The sequence below is a fragment of the Budorcas taxicolor genome, chromosome 5 (genome assembly GCF_023091745.1).
Source record: "Budorcas taxicolor isolate Tak-1 chromosome 5, Takin1.1, whole genome shotgun sequence".
Lineage (NCBI taxonomy): Eukaryota > Metazoa > Chordata > Mammalia > Artiodactyla > Bovidae > Budorcas > Budorcas taxicolor.
The window spans coordinates 17,106,142-17,124,851 of record NC_068914.1 but is presented as its reverse complement, the minus strand read 5'-3'; the positions used below and the strand labels follow the sequence as shown (position 1 = coordinate 17,124,851).

General features: G+C 37.7%; 1 protein-coding gene across 2 annotated transcripts in view; it reads right to left on the bottom strand.

The window, feature by feature from the left end:
- The window catches only part of MICU1 (mitochondrial calcium uptake 1), a 223,837-nt gene that overhangs the window by 193,121 nt on the left and 12,006 nt on the right, over positions 1–18,710 (bottom strand). The window contains exon 2 of one of the 2 annotated variants that reach the window (XM_052639466.1): positions 10,991–11,158. The exons of the other annotated variant lie outside the window; for it this stretch is intronic. The gene's annotated coding sequence lies outside the window, so the exon portion shown is untranslated. The remainder of the gene's footprint in view (positions 1–10,990; positions 11,159–18,710) is intronic. 2 annotated transcript variants of the gene reach the window in all.

Sequence of the window (18,710 nt, the reverse complement as noted above, 5' to 3'; positions counted from 1 at the left end):
AGCCTTCGACTGTGTGGATCACAATAAAATGGAAAATTCTTCAAGAGATGGGAATACCAGACCACCTGACCTGCTTCTTGAGAAACCTATATGCAGGTCAGGAAGCAACAGTTAGAACTGGACATGGAACAATGGACTGGTTCCAAATAGGAAAAGGAGTACACCAAGGCTGTATATTGTCATCCTGCTTATTTAACTTATATGCAGAGTACATCATGAGAAACGTTGGGCTGGAAGAAGCACAAGCTGGAATCAAGATTGCCGGGAGAAATATCAATAACCTCAGATATGCAGATGACACCACCCTTATGGCAGGAAGTGAAGAGGAACTAAAAAGCCTCTTGATGAAAGTGGAAGAGGAGAGTGAAAAAGTTGACTTAAAGCTCAACATTCAGAAAACGAAGATCATGGCATCCGGTCCCATCACTTCATGGGAAATAGATGGGGAAACAGTGGAAACAGTGTCAGTCTTTATTTTTGGGGGCTCCAAAATCAGTGCAGATGGTGACTGCAGCCATGAAATTAAAAGACACTTACTCCTTGGAAGAAAAGTTATGACCAACCTAGATAGCACATTAAAAAGCAGAGACATTACTTTGCCGACTAAGGTCCGTCTAGTCAAGGCTATGGTTTTTCCAGTGGTCATGTATGGATGTGAGAGTTGGACTGTGAGGAAAGCTGAGCGCCAAAGAATTGATGCTTTTGAAGTGTGGTGTTGGAGAAGACTCTTGAGAGTCCCTTGGACTGCAAGGAGATCCAACCAGTCCATTCTGAAGGAGATCAGCCCTGGGATTTCTTTGGAGGGAATGATGCTGAAGCTGAAACTCCAGTACTTTGGCCACCTCACGTGAAGAGTTGACTCACTGGAAAAGACTCTGATGCTGGGAGGGATTGGGGGCAGGAGGAGAAGGGGACGACCCAGGATGAGATGGCTGGATGGCATCACTGACTCGATGGACGTTGAGTCTGAGTGAACTCCGGGAGTTGGTGATGGACAGGGAAACCTGGCATGCTGCGATTCATGGGGTCGCAAAGAGTTGGACACGACTGAGCGACTGAACTGAACTGAACTGAACTCATAGGTAAAAAATCTAATTTAATTCATATATACCCTATAGGTATATAGGACTATAGGTAAATAGGGCGATAAAGCAAGCTGAGAGCTGAAGGATTGATGCTTTTGAACTGAGAGTCCCTTGGACTGCAAGGAGATCAAACCAGTCAATCCTAAATGAATTCAGTCCTGAATATTCATTGGAAGAACTGATGCTGAAGCTCCAATACTTTGGCCACCTGATGCAAAGAACTGACTCACTGGAAAAGATCCTAGTATTGGGAAAGGTTGAAGGCAGGAGGAGACGTGGACGACATGAGTCTGAGTAAGCTCCGGGAGCTGGTGATAGACAGGGAGGTGTGGCGTGCTGTAGTCCATGGGGTCACAAAGAGTCAGACATGTCCCGAGTGACTGAACTGAACTGATACCCTATAGTTAATGAGTTTGACAGTATTTATTTTTCTAGAGTTCATTGCTGGTTTTCTGAGGACTATTAGAATATCAAGCTGCATTTATTTTCTTTTGTTCCATATTCCCAATCTGTGTGCTTTATCTTTTCTTACTTGCAAAAAAGGGGCATTTGTTTCACCTAGATTTTTTTTAGGTATAAAATAATATATTTAGGTTAGATGTAATATTAATCCTTTCATTCAATGTTATTTTTAAGTTGAATGTTATTTTTATTAAACAACAACAAAAGGTTACAACTTCCTTAATCTGAACCATTTCAATACTTTTCTAATTCAATCCAACTGAGCTCCACCAGAGCTGCCTGGGAAGATTTGTTCTACCTAGTGTTATGCTTTCTAATGACTGGTTATACTTTCAAAATACTTGAATTGATTAGTCATTCATCACATTACTGAAAAGAAAAGATGATTTAATCTAAACAGCAATGAAGTTCTCAAAAATACCCCTCAAGTGTTTCATCTTCACACTAGCTAAAATTTACACTTCACACATACTAAAAATTACAGTGCACTCAATTCATCTGCAGTACAGGGAGGGACACAGCTACTTCAGTGTTTCACAACACAGATGGATACAATTTTTAAAATTTATTTTACTAAAGCTACAACCTAGAACACTCATTAAATACACACTAGGCAGTAGTACAAACATCAACAAGTATATTGATTTCACTGATATTTGCGACACTTATTCTTTGCCAAGGGTGTGTGTTATCCCCAAAGCACAGGCAATCTATGAAAGCGACAGTTGCCATGAACATAGGAGAATAAACAATAGGGAAAAATGAGCATTGCTATTGCTATATTTAAGATTAATTGACTTCTGAGAGCAGATTTAAGCAGATTTCAGATTACCGGGAAAATATTCCTTGGGCAAACTTTAAGAATTATTGTAATTAATATTTTCATAATTGATTTCATATCCACAGTTTATATGCCCATAGAGTTCACTATATGACCATCACTTCATGGCAAATAGATGGGGAAACAGTGGAAACAGTGGCTGACTTTATTTTTTGGGGCTCCAAAATCACTGTAGATGGTGATCACAGCCATGAAATTAAAAGACGCTTACTCCTTGGAAGAAAAGTTATGACCAACCTAGACAGCATATTAACAAGCAGAGACATTACTTTGCCAACAAAGGTCCATCTAGCCAAGGCTATGGTTTTTCCAGTGGTCATGTATGGATGTGAGAGTTGAACTATAAAGAAAGCTGAGCACTGAAGAATTGATGCTTTGGTTTTGTTTTTTTTTTCTTTACTTTTTTTTTAAATATAAATTTATTTTGATTGGAGGTTAATTACTTTACAATATTGTATTGGTTTTGCCATACATCAACATGAATCCGCCACAGGTATACACGTGTTCCCCATCCTGAACCCCCTTCCCTCCTCCCTCCATGTACCATCCCTCTGGGTCGTCTCAGTGCACCAGCCCCAAGCATCCAGTATCCTGCATCGGACCTGGACTGGCAACTCGTTTCATATATGATGTTATACATGTTTCAATGCCATTCTCCCAATCATCCCACCCTCTCCCTCTCCCTCTCCCACAGAGTCCAAAAGACTGTTCTATACATCTGTGTCTCTTTTGCTGTCTCGCATACAGGGTTATCGTTACCATCTTTCTAAATTCCATATATATGCGTTAGTATAGTGTATTGGTGTTTTTCTTTCTGGCTTACTTCACTCTGTATAATTGGCTCCAGTTCATCCACCTCATCAGAACTGATTCAAATGTATTCTTTTTAATGGCTGAGTAATACTCCATTGTGTATATGTACCACAGCTTTCTTATCCATTCATCTGCAGATGGACATCTAGGTTGCTTCCATGTCCTGGCTATTATAAACAGTGCTGCGATGAACACTGGGGTACACGTGTCTCTTTCAATTCTGGTTTCCTTGGTGTGTATGCCCACAAGTGGGATTGCTGGGTCATAAGGCAGTTCTATTTCCAGTTTTTTAAGGACTCTCCACACTGTTCTCCATAGTGACTGTACTAGTTTGCATTCCCACAAACAGAGTAAGAAGGTTCCCTTTTCTCCACACCCTCTCCAGCATTTATTGCTTGTAGACATTTAGATCGCAGTCATCTGACTGGCGTGAAATGGTACCTCATTGAGGTTTTGATTTGCATTTCTCTGATAATGAGTGATGTTGAGCATCTTTTCATGTGTTTGTTAGCCATCTGTATGTCTTCTTTGGAGAAATGTCTATTTCGTCCTTTGGCCCATTTTTTGATTGGGTCGTTTATTTTTCTGGAATTGAGCTGTAGGAGTTGCTTGTATATTTTTGAGATTAGTTGTTTGTCAGTTGCTTCATTTGCTATTATTTTCTCCCATTCTGAAGGCTGTCTTTTCACCTTGCTTATAGTTTCCTTTGCTGTTCAGAAGCTTTTAAGTTTAATTAGGTCCCATTTGTTTATTTTTGCTTTTATTTCTAATATTCTGGGAGATGGGTCATAGAGGATCCTGCTGTGATGTATGTCGGAAAGTGTTTTGCCTATGTTCTCCTCTAGGAGTTTTATAGTTTCTGGTCTTACATTTAGCTCTTTAATCCACTTTTAATTTATTTTTGTGTATGGTGTTAGAAAGTGTTCTAGTTTCATTCTTTTACAAGTGGTTGACCAGTTTTCCCAGCACAACTTGTTAAAGAGATTGTCTTTAATCCATTGTATATGCTTGCCTCCTTTGTCAAAGAAAAGGTGTCCATAGGTGTGTGGATTTATCTCTGGGCTTTCTATTTTGTTCCATTGATCTATATTTGTGCCAGTACCATACTGTCTTGATGATTGTGGCTTTGTAGCAGAGCCTGAAGTCAGGCAGGTTGATTCCTCCAGTTCCATTCTTCTTTCTCAAGATTGCTTTGGCTATTCAAGGTTTTTTGTATTTCCATACAAATTGTGAAATTATTTGTTCTAGCTCTGTGAAAAATACCATTGGTACCTTGATAGGGATTGCACTGAACCTAGAAATTGCTTTGGGTAGTATACTCATTTTCACTATATTGATTCTTCCAATCCATGAACACGGTATATTTCTCCATCTATTAGTGTCCTCTTTGATTTCTTTCACCAGTGTTTTATAGTTTTCTATATATAGATCTTTAGTTTCTTTAGGTAGATATATGCTTTTGAACTGTGGTGTTGGAGAAGACTCTTGACAGTCCCTTGGACTGCAAGGAGATCCAACCAGTCCATCCTATAGGAGATCAGTCCTGGGTGTTCATTGGAAGGACTGATGTTGAATTGCAACTCCAATACTTTGGCCACCTGATGTGAAGAGCTGACTCACTGGAAAAGACCCTGATGCTGGGAAAGACTGAGGGCAGGAGAAGGGAAAGACAGAGGATGAGATGGTTGGATGGCATCACCAACTCAATGGACATGTGTTTGGGTGGATTCTGGGAGTTGGTGAGGGACAGGGAGGCTTGGAGTGCTGTGGTTCATGGGGCGGCAAAGAGTTGGACTCGAATGAGCAACTGAATTGAACTGAACTGAACTGAAAGTTCACTAACCTGGGCTTATGTGTCTTCATGAAGGCAGAAACAAAGGACTGCAACTAATACAAATATAAAGCCTAATATAATACTTTGGGCTTAGACACATTCAAATGTTTGTTGATTTAAACAGAAATACAGTATTTTGAATAATGCCAAATACTTATAAAAATACTGACTTGATAGGCTATTGGACTGAAAGTGAGAAGAATCAAGTTTCTAGGTTGGTTGTTTCTAAATGCCTTAACATGACAAACTATTTCTGTACTATTCCTCTGACCAGTATTTCTTTAGACCCAAAATGAAATCCCACCTCATCCAAGTGGGATTTATTTGCATAACTTATAAAAGTTGTGTAAAATAATCATTATTACTCTCGATTCCTTCCTCTGAATTCCTATAGAATTAACAGTTTGTACCACTATTACCATACCTTGTTTATTAAATCATTTTAATGTATGCCTGCAAGCTTGCCAAAGAGACTACAAATCTAAAGATATGAAGTATATTTTAGCTTCTAAGTATCCTAAGCGCCAGTTAATGAATCTGAAGTTATTACTAACAGTAATAACAAGTGTTAATGTTCAATTACACTCGAGTACATACAGAAAACTTAGGGTCTCTTTCTACCTCTACTACCACCCTGCTATGTGACCAGTAAAAGCCTTATCCTGTCTAATAATGCAGGGAGATGCACAGCACAGGTGGTTATTTCTAAGCCCTTTCTGGCTTTAAGAGTTTTTTCAGAAAAACAAAATGTAAAGGTATTTTGTACTTTACAAAAGTACAAAGGAAGGAGAAAGTCATCCTGATTGGCTATTAATGACATAACAAACTACATTAGCTTCATTGGCTTAAGAAAATTTCATATAATCTAAAATGTCCAATTGCCATTATTTCATTTAAGTCTTTAGTTATTTATTGAACAAGGTACTGTGAAGACACTGCAGGAGACACAAAGATGAGCAAGACATAGTGTGCCCACAAACAACTCATCATTTGGTAGTGAACATAAAACAACTATTCAAATAACCATAATGCAAAGCAGGGAAAAAGGTGTTACTACAACACAGCAACAGAGTCAGAGAAAGAAAAAATTACATTAGGTGGAAAAGCGGAAAGGGCTCAAGAAAGAATTCAAGGAAGAATTCTTTACAAAAGATCTTGGCTGAATACACTGTCTTAGAAGCCTTCGTCATTTTATCTGAGGAATGGGATAAGCTACCAGAAATATAATCTTTGCTGTACAACTATGACACTTCTAAAGATGCAGTAATATGTCAGATTTTAATTATGCCAAATACTTTTTTAAAACATCTGCATACATTTCCTTTAGATGAAATGAATCAGATTGAAATTTCCACAATGAAGACACCAGGATGACTGCCAAAACACAGTAGAGATTAACAGTCATGTCTAGAAAAGATGCATTTTCGTACCTCAAAGTGACATTACTGACAGTATAACTAAGGAAACCTCACACTTCAGCTCATTCTGTTCTGAGAAGTGAGTATTTTTCAATAGCAGAGAAAGAACTATTTTAATGATGTGGGAATGTAAAGTTAATTTAAGTCACAGAAGTCACTAATAGTAAAAAAAAAAAAAACTATGCACAAGAATCATGTCACAGAAATGTTAGGTTTTACACAGAACTTTTGTTATATACTTGCTAAATGAAGATGCTACAGAAAAACAAGTCAATATCTCATAGTATGCAACTCTCTGAAACTCTATGAAACATTCCTTCAATCATCTAAGAAGCTTCAAAGTTCACTTTCTCAAAACACACATACATACCTGCACTATACACACAGTTTTTTTTACTGCAATTATAAAATCTGAAACTCACATCTGGTGAGGCAGGGAAGAAATGAAGAGTAGCAATTTCCCTTCCTTGAACAACTGCACAAAAGAACAGAAGTCTATTTAAAACAAAAAAACACCATCCAGGAAACCACACAAATAATGGTAATCAATACAAATTTTCTAAAACCACTAGTATGTGCTAATGTATTGAGATGAATAAGCTTCTTCCAATACTTAAAATTTCCATAAAAGAATGTCTCCAACTTTTGATTCACATCTTGGAAATTAGGTACCTATAGATATAATGGTAAATAAACAATTTTAATGTACTGAAGAACCATTATAGAAAACTATCAAATGAAAAAAAAATCACTTATCAGTAAGGAAAGCTAAGCACTGCTCTAAAAGAAATTAGTTCCAAGAAAGTACTGACTTCTACAAGCAAAGGCCAGGGTCTGTAGAAGTGAAGAGGAAGAGAAGTAGTCTAGAAGATGCACTGTGGAGAACCATTTTTAACTCTCCACCTCCTCTAAACATCTTTGGTTTATCCAAAATTAAGGCACATTTCAATTTCAAGCCCTAAGCCTCAAAAATTTTATGGTGACTTAGCTATATTTTTGGCAACACCAGCAGTCACAAAATCCTCATATATAACAAAAAATTTCACTTAAAATATTTCTGTTTAAACAATTCATATTATAGGATAATCCAATAATATGCTGTTAACCAATATTTGATTATTCACTTGGAATTTTCTGTCAACTCTCAGAATATAAAATGTAATCTTTATCAACAAACCAAAGTATAAAGTGTGAGGTTAAGGTTTGCATATATACGATTTTAAGATAACAAACAGGAGTTGCTGAAGTCATTAGAGACTGCCTACATTTCTGTCTCCCAATATTTTCCCTAAAAGCAATGCAGAACAACAAGAAGGGGGAAATAGTCACATGAAAACCATGAAAAATATGCATAAGGGCAGAGGGTATATGGGAAATCTCTGCACCTTCTTCTGGATTTTGCTTTAAACACAAAAGAGCTCTTAAAAAAAAAAAAGTAAACTTTTTAAAAAATTCATGTAGAATTTCAAGGGACCCCAAACAGCCTAAATAGTCTTGGAAAACAGGATGAACAAAGTTGGTGAACCCTTACTTCCTGATTTCAAAACCTACTACAAAGCTATAGCTATCAAAACAGTATGATATGGCATAAAGACAGACATATATTCCAATGGCATAAAATAGCCCAATAATAAACCTTCACATATATGGTCAACTGATTTTCAGCAAGGGTGCCAAGACCATTCAACAAAGACAGGACCTCTTTTCAACAAACAGTGTGGAAAAACTACATGTCCACATGCCAAAGAATGAAGATAAACTCTTAGCTTACACCATACGCAGAAATTAAAATTCACCATAGATTTAAGCATAAGAGCTAAAGCTATAAAACCCTTAGAAGAAAACACAGGGAAAAAAATCTTTACAACACTGAGTTTGGCAATGGCTTCTTGGACTGAACATCAAGAGCACAGGTAACAAAAGAAAAAATATATTGATTTCATCAAAATAAAAACTTTTGTGCATGAAATTAGAATACCAAGAGAATGAAAACACAACCCACACAGAGGGAGAAAATATTTGCAAGTAAGGATTAATATCCAGAATATATAAAGAACTCCTATATCTGAACAACAAAAAAAGAGTAATCCAACTCAAAAATGGGAAAAGAACTTGAACAGACATTTTTCCAAAGAAGACACACAGATGGCCAATAAGTACATGAAAAGATGCTCAACATCATTAGTCATTAGGAAAATGTAAATCAACACCACAATGATATAGTATTTCACACCTATTACGATGGCTATTGTCAAATTTTAAAATGTATTTCTCAAACCTTTAAGATTTTTAAACTAGAACTGAAATATGTAATGTACTGGCATGATAACAATACATTACAGGAATAATATCTTTGTCATATATAGTCCTAATGCTTCTAACTGTTAATTTCCAAAACACCTTAAAATAATTACTCTGAACCAAAAATTTAAAGCTGAAAAAAAAAAAGCTATTTTCAATGTCCTGAAACACAATATATTAGACTCGAATAACACAACTACACATGATTACGTTACAAAAAGGCTTGTGCAGGATAAGAAAAAACACATCAGAAGGAATATTTTTAAAACCAGTATGGACATAAAATATTTTTATCAACATGATCAACAACTTAATGTAATGAACACATAACAGAATACTGAACAGTTTCATATTACACATTCTTTTCAAATACACAAAAATATTATAGAAATTAACCACATGAAAAACATCTGAGTTTTACATTTAAAAGTCAAGTGACAGTGGAAGTGCAAGGTTACACATGAAGGACTGACCAAATGTTGATAAATAACGAAGCTGGGTAATGGATGCATAGGGGTTCTGTATATTAAGACAATCAAAATATTGTATAGGTTTCAAAATTTTCATAACAAAAAGTGTTTAAAACTTGATTATAGAAGTTCTGGCTCCAATTAATATGAAGTGGGCACACTCATTCCTTCCTATCTGTCTCACTGAACACAACTAAAAGCCCTGAAGGAGTATCTATCTGAGGACTCTGAAAAGTAAATGCTAACAGGCAGAATGGAAAAGGAAATAGATCCTAAGGTAATGCTGAAATGGCAATGAGTTTCCCAATTTTTTCCTCTGGTCTCTCCATGCAAGAATTCCAACTTAGCCTGACATCAAACATGTGCACTTGATGCAGACAGAAAGGTCTCCAAGAGCCATTTATTTCTGGTTTGATGAGTAGGAAAAGTAACTTCTATGAGTAAGAAAGAGTGGGAGAAATTCCCTGGGTTTGCATATGTGTGTGTGTTTGCCTTTGTTTGTTTTCTCCCACCCAAGCAATAAAGCATTCCTACAGTAGTGCCGAGGAACCAGCAGTTGGTAAGTCATCTAAAATCAGAAAAAAGGAAACAAATTTTCTAACCAAAGAAACAGTGCCCCAAGAGCTCTGGGGCATCTCTTCTACTTTTCTGTCCTCTGGTCATTAGACCCAGGAGGCTGATACAGTTGAATTATATAACAGGGTAAAGTGAAAGTGAAAGTGAAGTCGCTCAGTCATGTCTGACTCTTTGCAACCGCATGGACTATAGCCCACCAGGCTCCTCCGTCCGTGGGGTTCTCCAGGCACTAATACTGGAGTGGGTTGCCATTTCCTTCTCCAGGGGATCTTCCCAACCCAGGGATCGAACCCAAGTCTTCCGCATTGCAAGCAGACGCTTTAACCTCTGAGCCACCAGGGAAAGGAAAATTCTAGGCTTGAATTAAAAGAAAAGCAGTCCTTGGGAGCAATTAATCGTTGGGGATATCACAGAAAGGGGGAGCTCAATAAAGTGAACCCATAGGTTCCATATGATCTCCTGAGCTCACCTCCAAGGTACACATGTTGATTTTATCTTAAGCAGCACAGCAAAGGATCTATGAACTAAGGTATAAGGCAGACCTTATTCTATAAGGTAGAGTATAAATGATTAGACTTCATCTATATAAAGTTCAAAATCAGACAAAACTAAGTGTTTAAGGATACACATAATCATGATTATCATCAAAATTCTGGAGGATAGTTTATCTCCTGAAGAGATAAATTGCTTTAGCAACTAAGGTTCAAGACTGGCCTCTGTGTTGGGCACACAAGGGACAAATATGGATAGCACTGCAAAGGCTAAAAAAACTGATGTGACATTGTAGCTCCAACCCATAAAAGGTGAGGTGGAATGTGCAGCCTGAACCTAAGAGGCCAACTGCTCGCTAAAGGAAAAAACCCAACATTCTTTACAGGATTTAAATAAGATTTGCAGAGTCAAAATATGATATTCTAGGAGAATTCTATGCCCACAGACCTGCTCTAAAAAACTACATAAAGTTCTTTAAATAGAAAAACTATATAATATTGGAGAGAAACCTGAAAATTCAGGAGTGAAGGAAAAACAACACAAATTGTCTTTCATTGTTCCTGAGAAGTAACTTTTACCTTTGTTCCTTTGTATGTAATGTGTCATTTTCCCTCTGAGTTCTTGTTACTTGGTATATATTAGCCTGGTAGCAACGGGTTTTCCGTTGTCCCAGGATAACTACAATTTTCAGCAGTTACCTTGTGCCACGGGATCTTGTGCATAGGGCTTTCTCAGTGACCCTGTCTCTTCTTCCTCAGATGTAGACTTCTCAAGATCTCAGCTTCTGACAGTTTCCTGCCCCTCTCCCAGCAGTTGAGATTTTTTTCTTCTTCTCTCCTCTAGACTCAATGGATTTTACCTATGTTCTGAGGTGAGATATAAAATAAGTCCAACAACATGAAGCTTTGCATGCTAAAGCGCTTCAACTGTGTGTGACCCCATGGACTGTAGCCTGCCAGGTTCCTCTATCCATGGGATTCTCCAGGCAAGAACACTGGAGTTGGTTGCCACACCCTTCTCCAGGGGATCTCCCTGGCCCAGGGACTGAACCTGTGTCTCCTCCATCTCCTGCATTGGCAGGGAGGTTCTTTACCACTAGCGTCCCTTGGGAAGATGTGGAGCAATAGGAACTTTCACACTTGATGTTGGAACTGTACATTGGCTTAATCACTTTAGAAAACTGTGACATTAGCTTGATAAATAGAAAACATGAACACCTTTAACCCTGCAATTTTTTTTTTTTTTTTTTTTTGCTATGCTGAGTCTTTGTTGCAGTCTGTGGGCTCTCTTTAGTTGTAGCACTTTGAGCTTCTCTAGTTGCGGCACACAGGCATGGTTGCCCTGCAGCATGTGGGTTTTTAGTTCCCTGACCAGCACTTGAACCCATGTCCCCTGCACTGGAAAGCAGATTCTTAATCACTGGACCACCAGGGAAGTTCCTAACCCTGAAATTTTACTATAGAAAAGTTCAAACATATTCTGAGATTCGAAGAAGAATGTTCACAGCAATCGTGTTTATAATAATCAAAACTAGCAACAACCCAAATGTTCATCAACAGTTAAAGGGGTAATAAACATGTCCTAATTCCTAATGCAGATAAAAGAATAAACAGGGATTCATGTCATGGTCATTTATGTGTACCTTAATTTTTTATACACTTTTACTTCAAAATAAATCATTTTTTAAAAGGAATTACTAAATTAACTTTGGAAAATTTACATCCCCCTCAAAATGCTTTACAAGTAATACACGATAAGCCTCATAAATATAATGTTCATTGGAGAAGCATATCATAAAAGAATATAAATGGTTAGACTTCATCTATATAAAGTTCAAAACCAGACAAAACTAAGTGTTTAAGGATACACATAATCATGATTATCATCAAAATTCTGCAGGATAATTTATCTCCTGAAGAGATAAATTGTTTTTAGCAAATTATGTTCAGAGACTGAGACTGTCTTTGCCAATAACTTACTTAACCCAGGTTCACTGCAGGAATTACATGATAATATGTCACAAGCCAACAGCATACAGGATAGTCTCTTTATAAGTAAATAAAGAAATAACATACTCCAAATCAACGGTAGACTGCTTTGGATAGTTGATTCAAATGATTACACTATTTTTCCAGACAAAGAGGAGATGAAAAAATGAAAGTCCAAATTTAGCCGAGGGAAACCTTTTTAGGAGTTGGTTTTCAGAAGAGTCAGCTTAGCCAACCAACAGCTGCCAGTGCAAACTGAAATCCCTTGTTGCTAGAGCTGGATGTTAGTGGAAGGAAGGCACCAGTGTGGGCGGACAAGACGATCTCCTTCACAGGATGACTGCACAGTTTTCATCACTGCTGGCAAAGAGCAGCCTCGCTACAGCACGTCTTTGGAGAGCTATTTTAGATCAGTAAAGAGTAGCCTTGCCCAGATTGAACATTCTCAGTAAGTCCTCTCAAGTTCTTGGTATTTAAAATTTAAATGTTCATTACGACATAGTCACTCCTCCATATATTCACATCAACAAGCACTCAGCAGCACAAAAATTTTGATGCTATCATCTTGACACAGCCTCCCCAATGTAAACATATACACCCTTAGATCAAAACAATTTCATTTAAGCTATAAACAAGTAAATGAAATCATAACAAGCCAACACACAACAGGCTGTGTGATCAAGGAAGGGCATATCGGGGACTTCTGGGGTGATGGAAATGTTCTTTTGGCCTGAGTGATGCTACCTACAGGATTCACTTTTAAAAATTATTATTTAAAGTGTACATATCTGTTTCATGTACTTTTCTTTATATATGCTATATGCCATAGCTTTATATGAAATATACAATATAAAATTTTCTTAATGATACTCAACCATTCAAAAGCTAATATTAGACTGAGTTAATCTACTCATACAACGGAACAAACCTAAATGGCCTATATAAACCTACAACCATAACCTCATTCACAATTTGCTAATCATTGAATTCATTCATTGTTAAGTCTGTTTGGTTTGCCCATGAAGTGTAACATGGGGATGTATAGCAAAAATAGTAGTTGACTAAATCTAACTTCAGAAAACGCTGAGATTGATTCCACAAAGTGTACATTTTTTAAGGAAAACATAAGTTTTCGATCAACAACAATATATACCATAGAAAAAAGAATATTTTATGGGTTTCCCAGTGGCTCAAACAGTATAAGAGCCCACAATCCAGGAGACCCAGGCTTCATCCCTGGGTTGGGAAGGTCCTCTGGAAAAGGGAATGGAAACCCACTCCAGCATTCTTGCCTGGAGAATTCCATGGACAGAGGAGCTTGATGGGCTATAGCTCACAGGGTTGCTGTGAACTGTAGAGACAGATGGGGCTGAGCAACCAACACTTTCACTTCCACTATTAAATTAAAAGCTCTAAATCCTACTGTGATGTAGAAATGATATCTGAAGACAGAATGAAGGAATCAATATTTTAAAAGAATATCACCTTGCATTTTCAGAGAACTTTATATTTTAAAATGCTCCAATGAATACTCTCCCATTTGCATTATACTCAATTTCCAGAAATGGAAAATGGGGTACATGATTAAAATGTCATAATAATTCCATGTCAGAACTCAACTGTGAGTCCATGACGTTTCTCAGAATCTCATTCAACAGCAAAGGACTGGTCACCAGTACAGGCCAATCTGTAAGAATAAGATATATTTCTGCCAAAGGAAGTCTCTTTCTACATAAATAACAATTTCAGTGGAATTTTTTAGCATTCACAGCAACAGACATCTTTATTGATACTCTTTTATAAGAATCTGTCTATATTTATGTTCTCTCTAGAAACAAACCTGTTATGCTGACAGTAATATTAGATATTTCACAGGCTGCTTTTCTTTTCTTTTTTTGTAACCTTTACTTCAATTTCTATCTACCCAGGTACTCCTTTTTTTTAAGACTTTCACTTATTTACTTGAAGATGTTGTTTTACACTTTGGGATTTCATTAAAACAAAACTATTGCTGTTGTTCAGTCAGGTCCCACTCTTTGCGACCTTAGGGACTGCAGCACGCCAGGCTTCCCTGTCCTTTACTATCTCCTTGAGTTTGCTCAAACTCATGTCCATTGAGTCAATGATACTATCCAACCATCTTATCCTCTCTCACCCTCTTCTCCTCCTGTCCTCAATCTTTCCCAGCATGATGAGTCTTAACCAATGAGCTGGTTCTTTGAATTAGGTGGCCAAAGTATTGGAGCTTCAGCTTCAGCATCAGTCCCTCCAATGAAAATTCAGGGATGATTACCTTTAGGACTGACTGGTTTGATCTCCTTGCTGTTCAAGGGATTCTCAGGTGTCTTCTCCAGTATTACAGTTTGAAAGCATCAATTCTATGGTACTCAGCTTTCTTTGGAGAAGGCAATGGCACCTCACTCCAGTACTCTTGCCTGGAAAATCCCATGGACGGAGGAGCCTGGTGGGCTGCAGTCCATGGGGTCGTGAAGAGTCTGACATGACTGAGCGACTTTCCTTTCACTTCTCACTTTCACGTATTGGAGAAGGAAATGGCAGCCCACCCCAGTGTTCTTGCTTGGAGAATCCCAGGGACGGGGGAGCCTGGTGGGCTGCCGTCTATGACCCGCACAGAGTCGGACACGACTGAAGTGACTTAGCAGCAGCAGCAGCAGCTTTCTTTGTGGTCCAACTCTCACATCTGTACCTAACTACTGGAAAAACCATAGCCTTGACTATACCTTTGTCAGCAAAGTGATGACCCTGCTTTTTAATATCCTGCTGTCTAGGTTTGTCATAGCTTTTTTCCCAAGGAGCAAGCATCTTTTAATTTCTTGGCTACAGTCACCGTCTGCAGTGATTTTGGACTTTCACTTATTTACTTGAAAATGTTGTTTTAAACTTAAGAATTTAATTAAAGCAAAATTAGAACATCACAAAGTTCTACTAAACATGTATATAAATTTGTATTATATATTTTGTTTTGTTCTGCTTTGTTTTAATAAACTGAGGCCCAGACAGTTGTGTCTAACTCAGGGTTATCTAGTTAGTTAATTAATTTTAGATACCAGACCTTACTAACTCAACCTCTTACTGGTCATTAATTTTGAAGTCAGTAAGACCTGTATTTCTGACTTTGGCAACTTTGTGCTTCCATAAAACAGGGATAGTAAAACTTACTGCAAAGAACTTTAAGGAGAATTACATGAGAAAATGCTTATAAAATGCAGAGCACAATAACTAACATGCAGTGAGTGATGAAAAAATGTTTGTTTGGAAGGTAACAGAATGCTGCTGACAGTGATAATTAAAATAAAAACTCTATTTTGCAACATATATTTCACTAAAATGTTACATAAACACATAACACCTAAATATATTCCCTTTAAAGAAAACATTTATGCAAAGTATCACTACGAACAAAGCTAGTGGAGGTGATGGAATTCCAGTTGAGCTGTTTCAAATCCTGAAAGATGATGCTGTGAAAGTGTTGCACTCAATATGCCAGCAAATTTGGAAAACTCAGCAGTGGCCACAAGACTGGAAAAGGTCAGTTTTCATTCCAATTCCAAAGAAAGGCAATGCCAAAGAATGCTCAAACTACCGCACAACTGCACTCATCTCACATGCTAGTAAAGTAATGCTCAAAATTCTCCAAGCCAGGCTTCAGCAATACGTGAACCGTGAACTTCCAAATGTTCAAGCTGGGTTTAGAAAAGGCAGAGGAACCAGAGATCAAATTGCCAACATCCACTGGATCATGGAAAAAGCAAGAGAGTTCCAGAAAAACATCTATTTCTGCTTTATTGACTATGCCAAAGTCTTTGACTGTGTAGATCACAATAAACTGTGGAAAATTCTGAAAGAGATGGGAATACCAGACCACCTAACCTGCCTCTTGAGAAATCTGTATGCAGGTCAGGAGGCAAGTTAGAACTGGACATGGAACAACAGATTGGTTCCAAAAAGGAAAAGGAGTATGTCAAGGCTGTATATTGTCACCCTGCTTATTTAATTTCTATGCAGAGTACATCATGAGAAACGCTGGACTGGAAGAAACACAAGCTGGAATCAAGATTGCCAGGAGAAATATCAATAACCTCAGATATGCAGATGACACCACCCTTATGGCAGAAAGTGAAGAGGAACTAAAAAGCCTCTTGATGAAAGTGAAAGAGGAGAGTGAAAAAGTTGGCTTAAAGCTCAACATTCAGAAAACAAAGATCATGGCATCCAGTGCCATCACTTCTTGGGAAATAGATGGGGAAACAGTGGAAACAGTGTCAGACTTTATTTTGGGGGGGCTCCAAAATCACTGCAGATGGTGATTGCAGCCATGAAATTAAAAGACACTTACTCCTTGGAAGAAAAGTTATGACCAACCTAGATAGCATATTCAAAAGCAGAGATATTACTTTGCTGACTAAGGTCCATCTAGTCAAGGCTATGGTTTTTCCTGTGGTCATGTATGGATGTGAGAGTTGGACTGTGAAGAAGGCTGAGCGCCGAAGAATTGATGCTTTTGAACTATGGTGTTGGAGAAGACTCTTGAGAGTCCCTTGGACTGCAAGGAGATCCAACCAGTCCATTCTGAAGGAGATCAGCCCTGGGATTTCTTTGGAAGGAATGATACTAAAGCTGAGAGTTGACTCATTGGAAAAGACTCTGATGCTGGGAGGGATTGGGGACGGGAGGAGAAGGGGACAACCCAGGATGAGATGGCTGGATGGCATCACGGACTCGATGGACGTGAGTCTGAGTGAACTCCAGGAGTTGGTGATGGACACAGAGGCCTGGCGTGCTGCGATTCATGGGGTCGCAAAGAGTCGGACACGACTGAGCCACTGAACTGACCTGAAGACTCCAATCATAAATTTATCTATTATCTGTTCTTGCTATCTAATCAAGGAAAAGGATACTTGTTTTCTTCTAGTCTAAAAACCATTTCAAATAAATGGAATCACTTCACCATTTCTAAGAAATCTTGTATTTTGACTCAAAACTATCTACTACAAGAAAAAAAATGAACTCAATTAAAAAACGGACAAAGGATTTCAACAGATATGTCTCCAAGAAGATATACAAATGGTCAACAAGCACATGAAAAGATGCTCAACATTATTAGTCATTAGGGAAATGGATATTACCAAAAAAAAACAAAAGCAAACAAACAAAAAGCAGAAAATGACAAGTGCTGGAGAAAATATGAAGAAATTGGACCCTTGTACACATTTGGTACAAATGTAAAATAGTGTGCCACTATGGAAAAGTCAAATGTAGAATTACCATGTAATCTAACAGCTGCAACCCTAAGCTTATATCTAAAAGAATACATAGCAGCACTATTTACAATAGCCAAAAGGTGGCAAGAGCCCAGATGTCCATCAACAGAAAACCAAAGTATGTTGTGTACATATAATGGATTATTTGGCCTTAAACAGAAATGAAATTCTGATACATATTATAACACAGTAGTCAGATTCTATTTTTAGCTTTGGGTCCTTTGAATTCCCCTGTATCCCTTCTGGCAGCATGTCATAAATAAATAGCAGCTATAAACAAACTTCATCAATGTACTTTATGGAGCTGCCTGCTTTGTTTTTGGTCTCAAAGTTTCTTCTTAGTCCAGAAGATACTATTCAGTATCTCTGCCTTCTAACATGGGTCAGCAGTAGGCTTCTAGTAATTAACTTTGGGGGGATTCAATAGTTATATGTGGATTTTCAACTGTTTAGAGTTGGGTGGGTATTGGTGTCCCTAACCTCACACTGTTCAAGAGCCAATCATAATTACCAACCTACAAAGAGGGCACCAAAAAACGTATATACCCAGACTCATTCTCCACCCTCTGTCATTAGCCAAACCCTACTGGATACCAGAGCGAATGGAGCATAGTGTGTAGTCCATAAAGGTCAGCTTCCTGGAGCACAAAGTAGGATGGAGAAGGGTAAAGTAATAGTGGGGCAAACAAAGACTATCTTGTACAACATAACCCACTACTTTACTGCACATGTCTATTTTACTATACAAAAGGAAGAATCAAAATAAATGTATTTTTCAGTATAAACAAGTTCCTGTTGCCATAAAAAGTAGGGCAATCGATGGGTTAAAAAGACAAAGGCTTTTGTTGTTATTTAAAAACAAAGGAAACTCACATATTTTGACAAAAAGATTCAGTACACAGGCTGCCACAATCAAGAGCTTTCAGTACACAGTCTGCCACAGTACCCTTGCAAACACTGAGATGAAATATGAAGAAAGAAAAAAAGATCAATATAACAAAATATTAAGCACTAAAAGAGACATCAGAAATTTTCAAATTTTCAGTATGAGAGGACAAGCCAGAGAGGATGATACTTCAAGCAAGTTCATCAAGATGACAAAGATACTTAGTAGCAAAGTTGGAAACAAACCAGTCCTGTAACTCCTT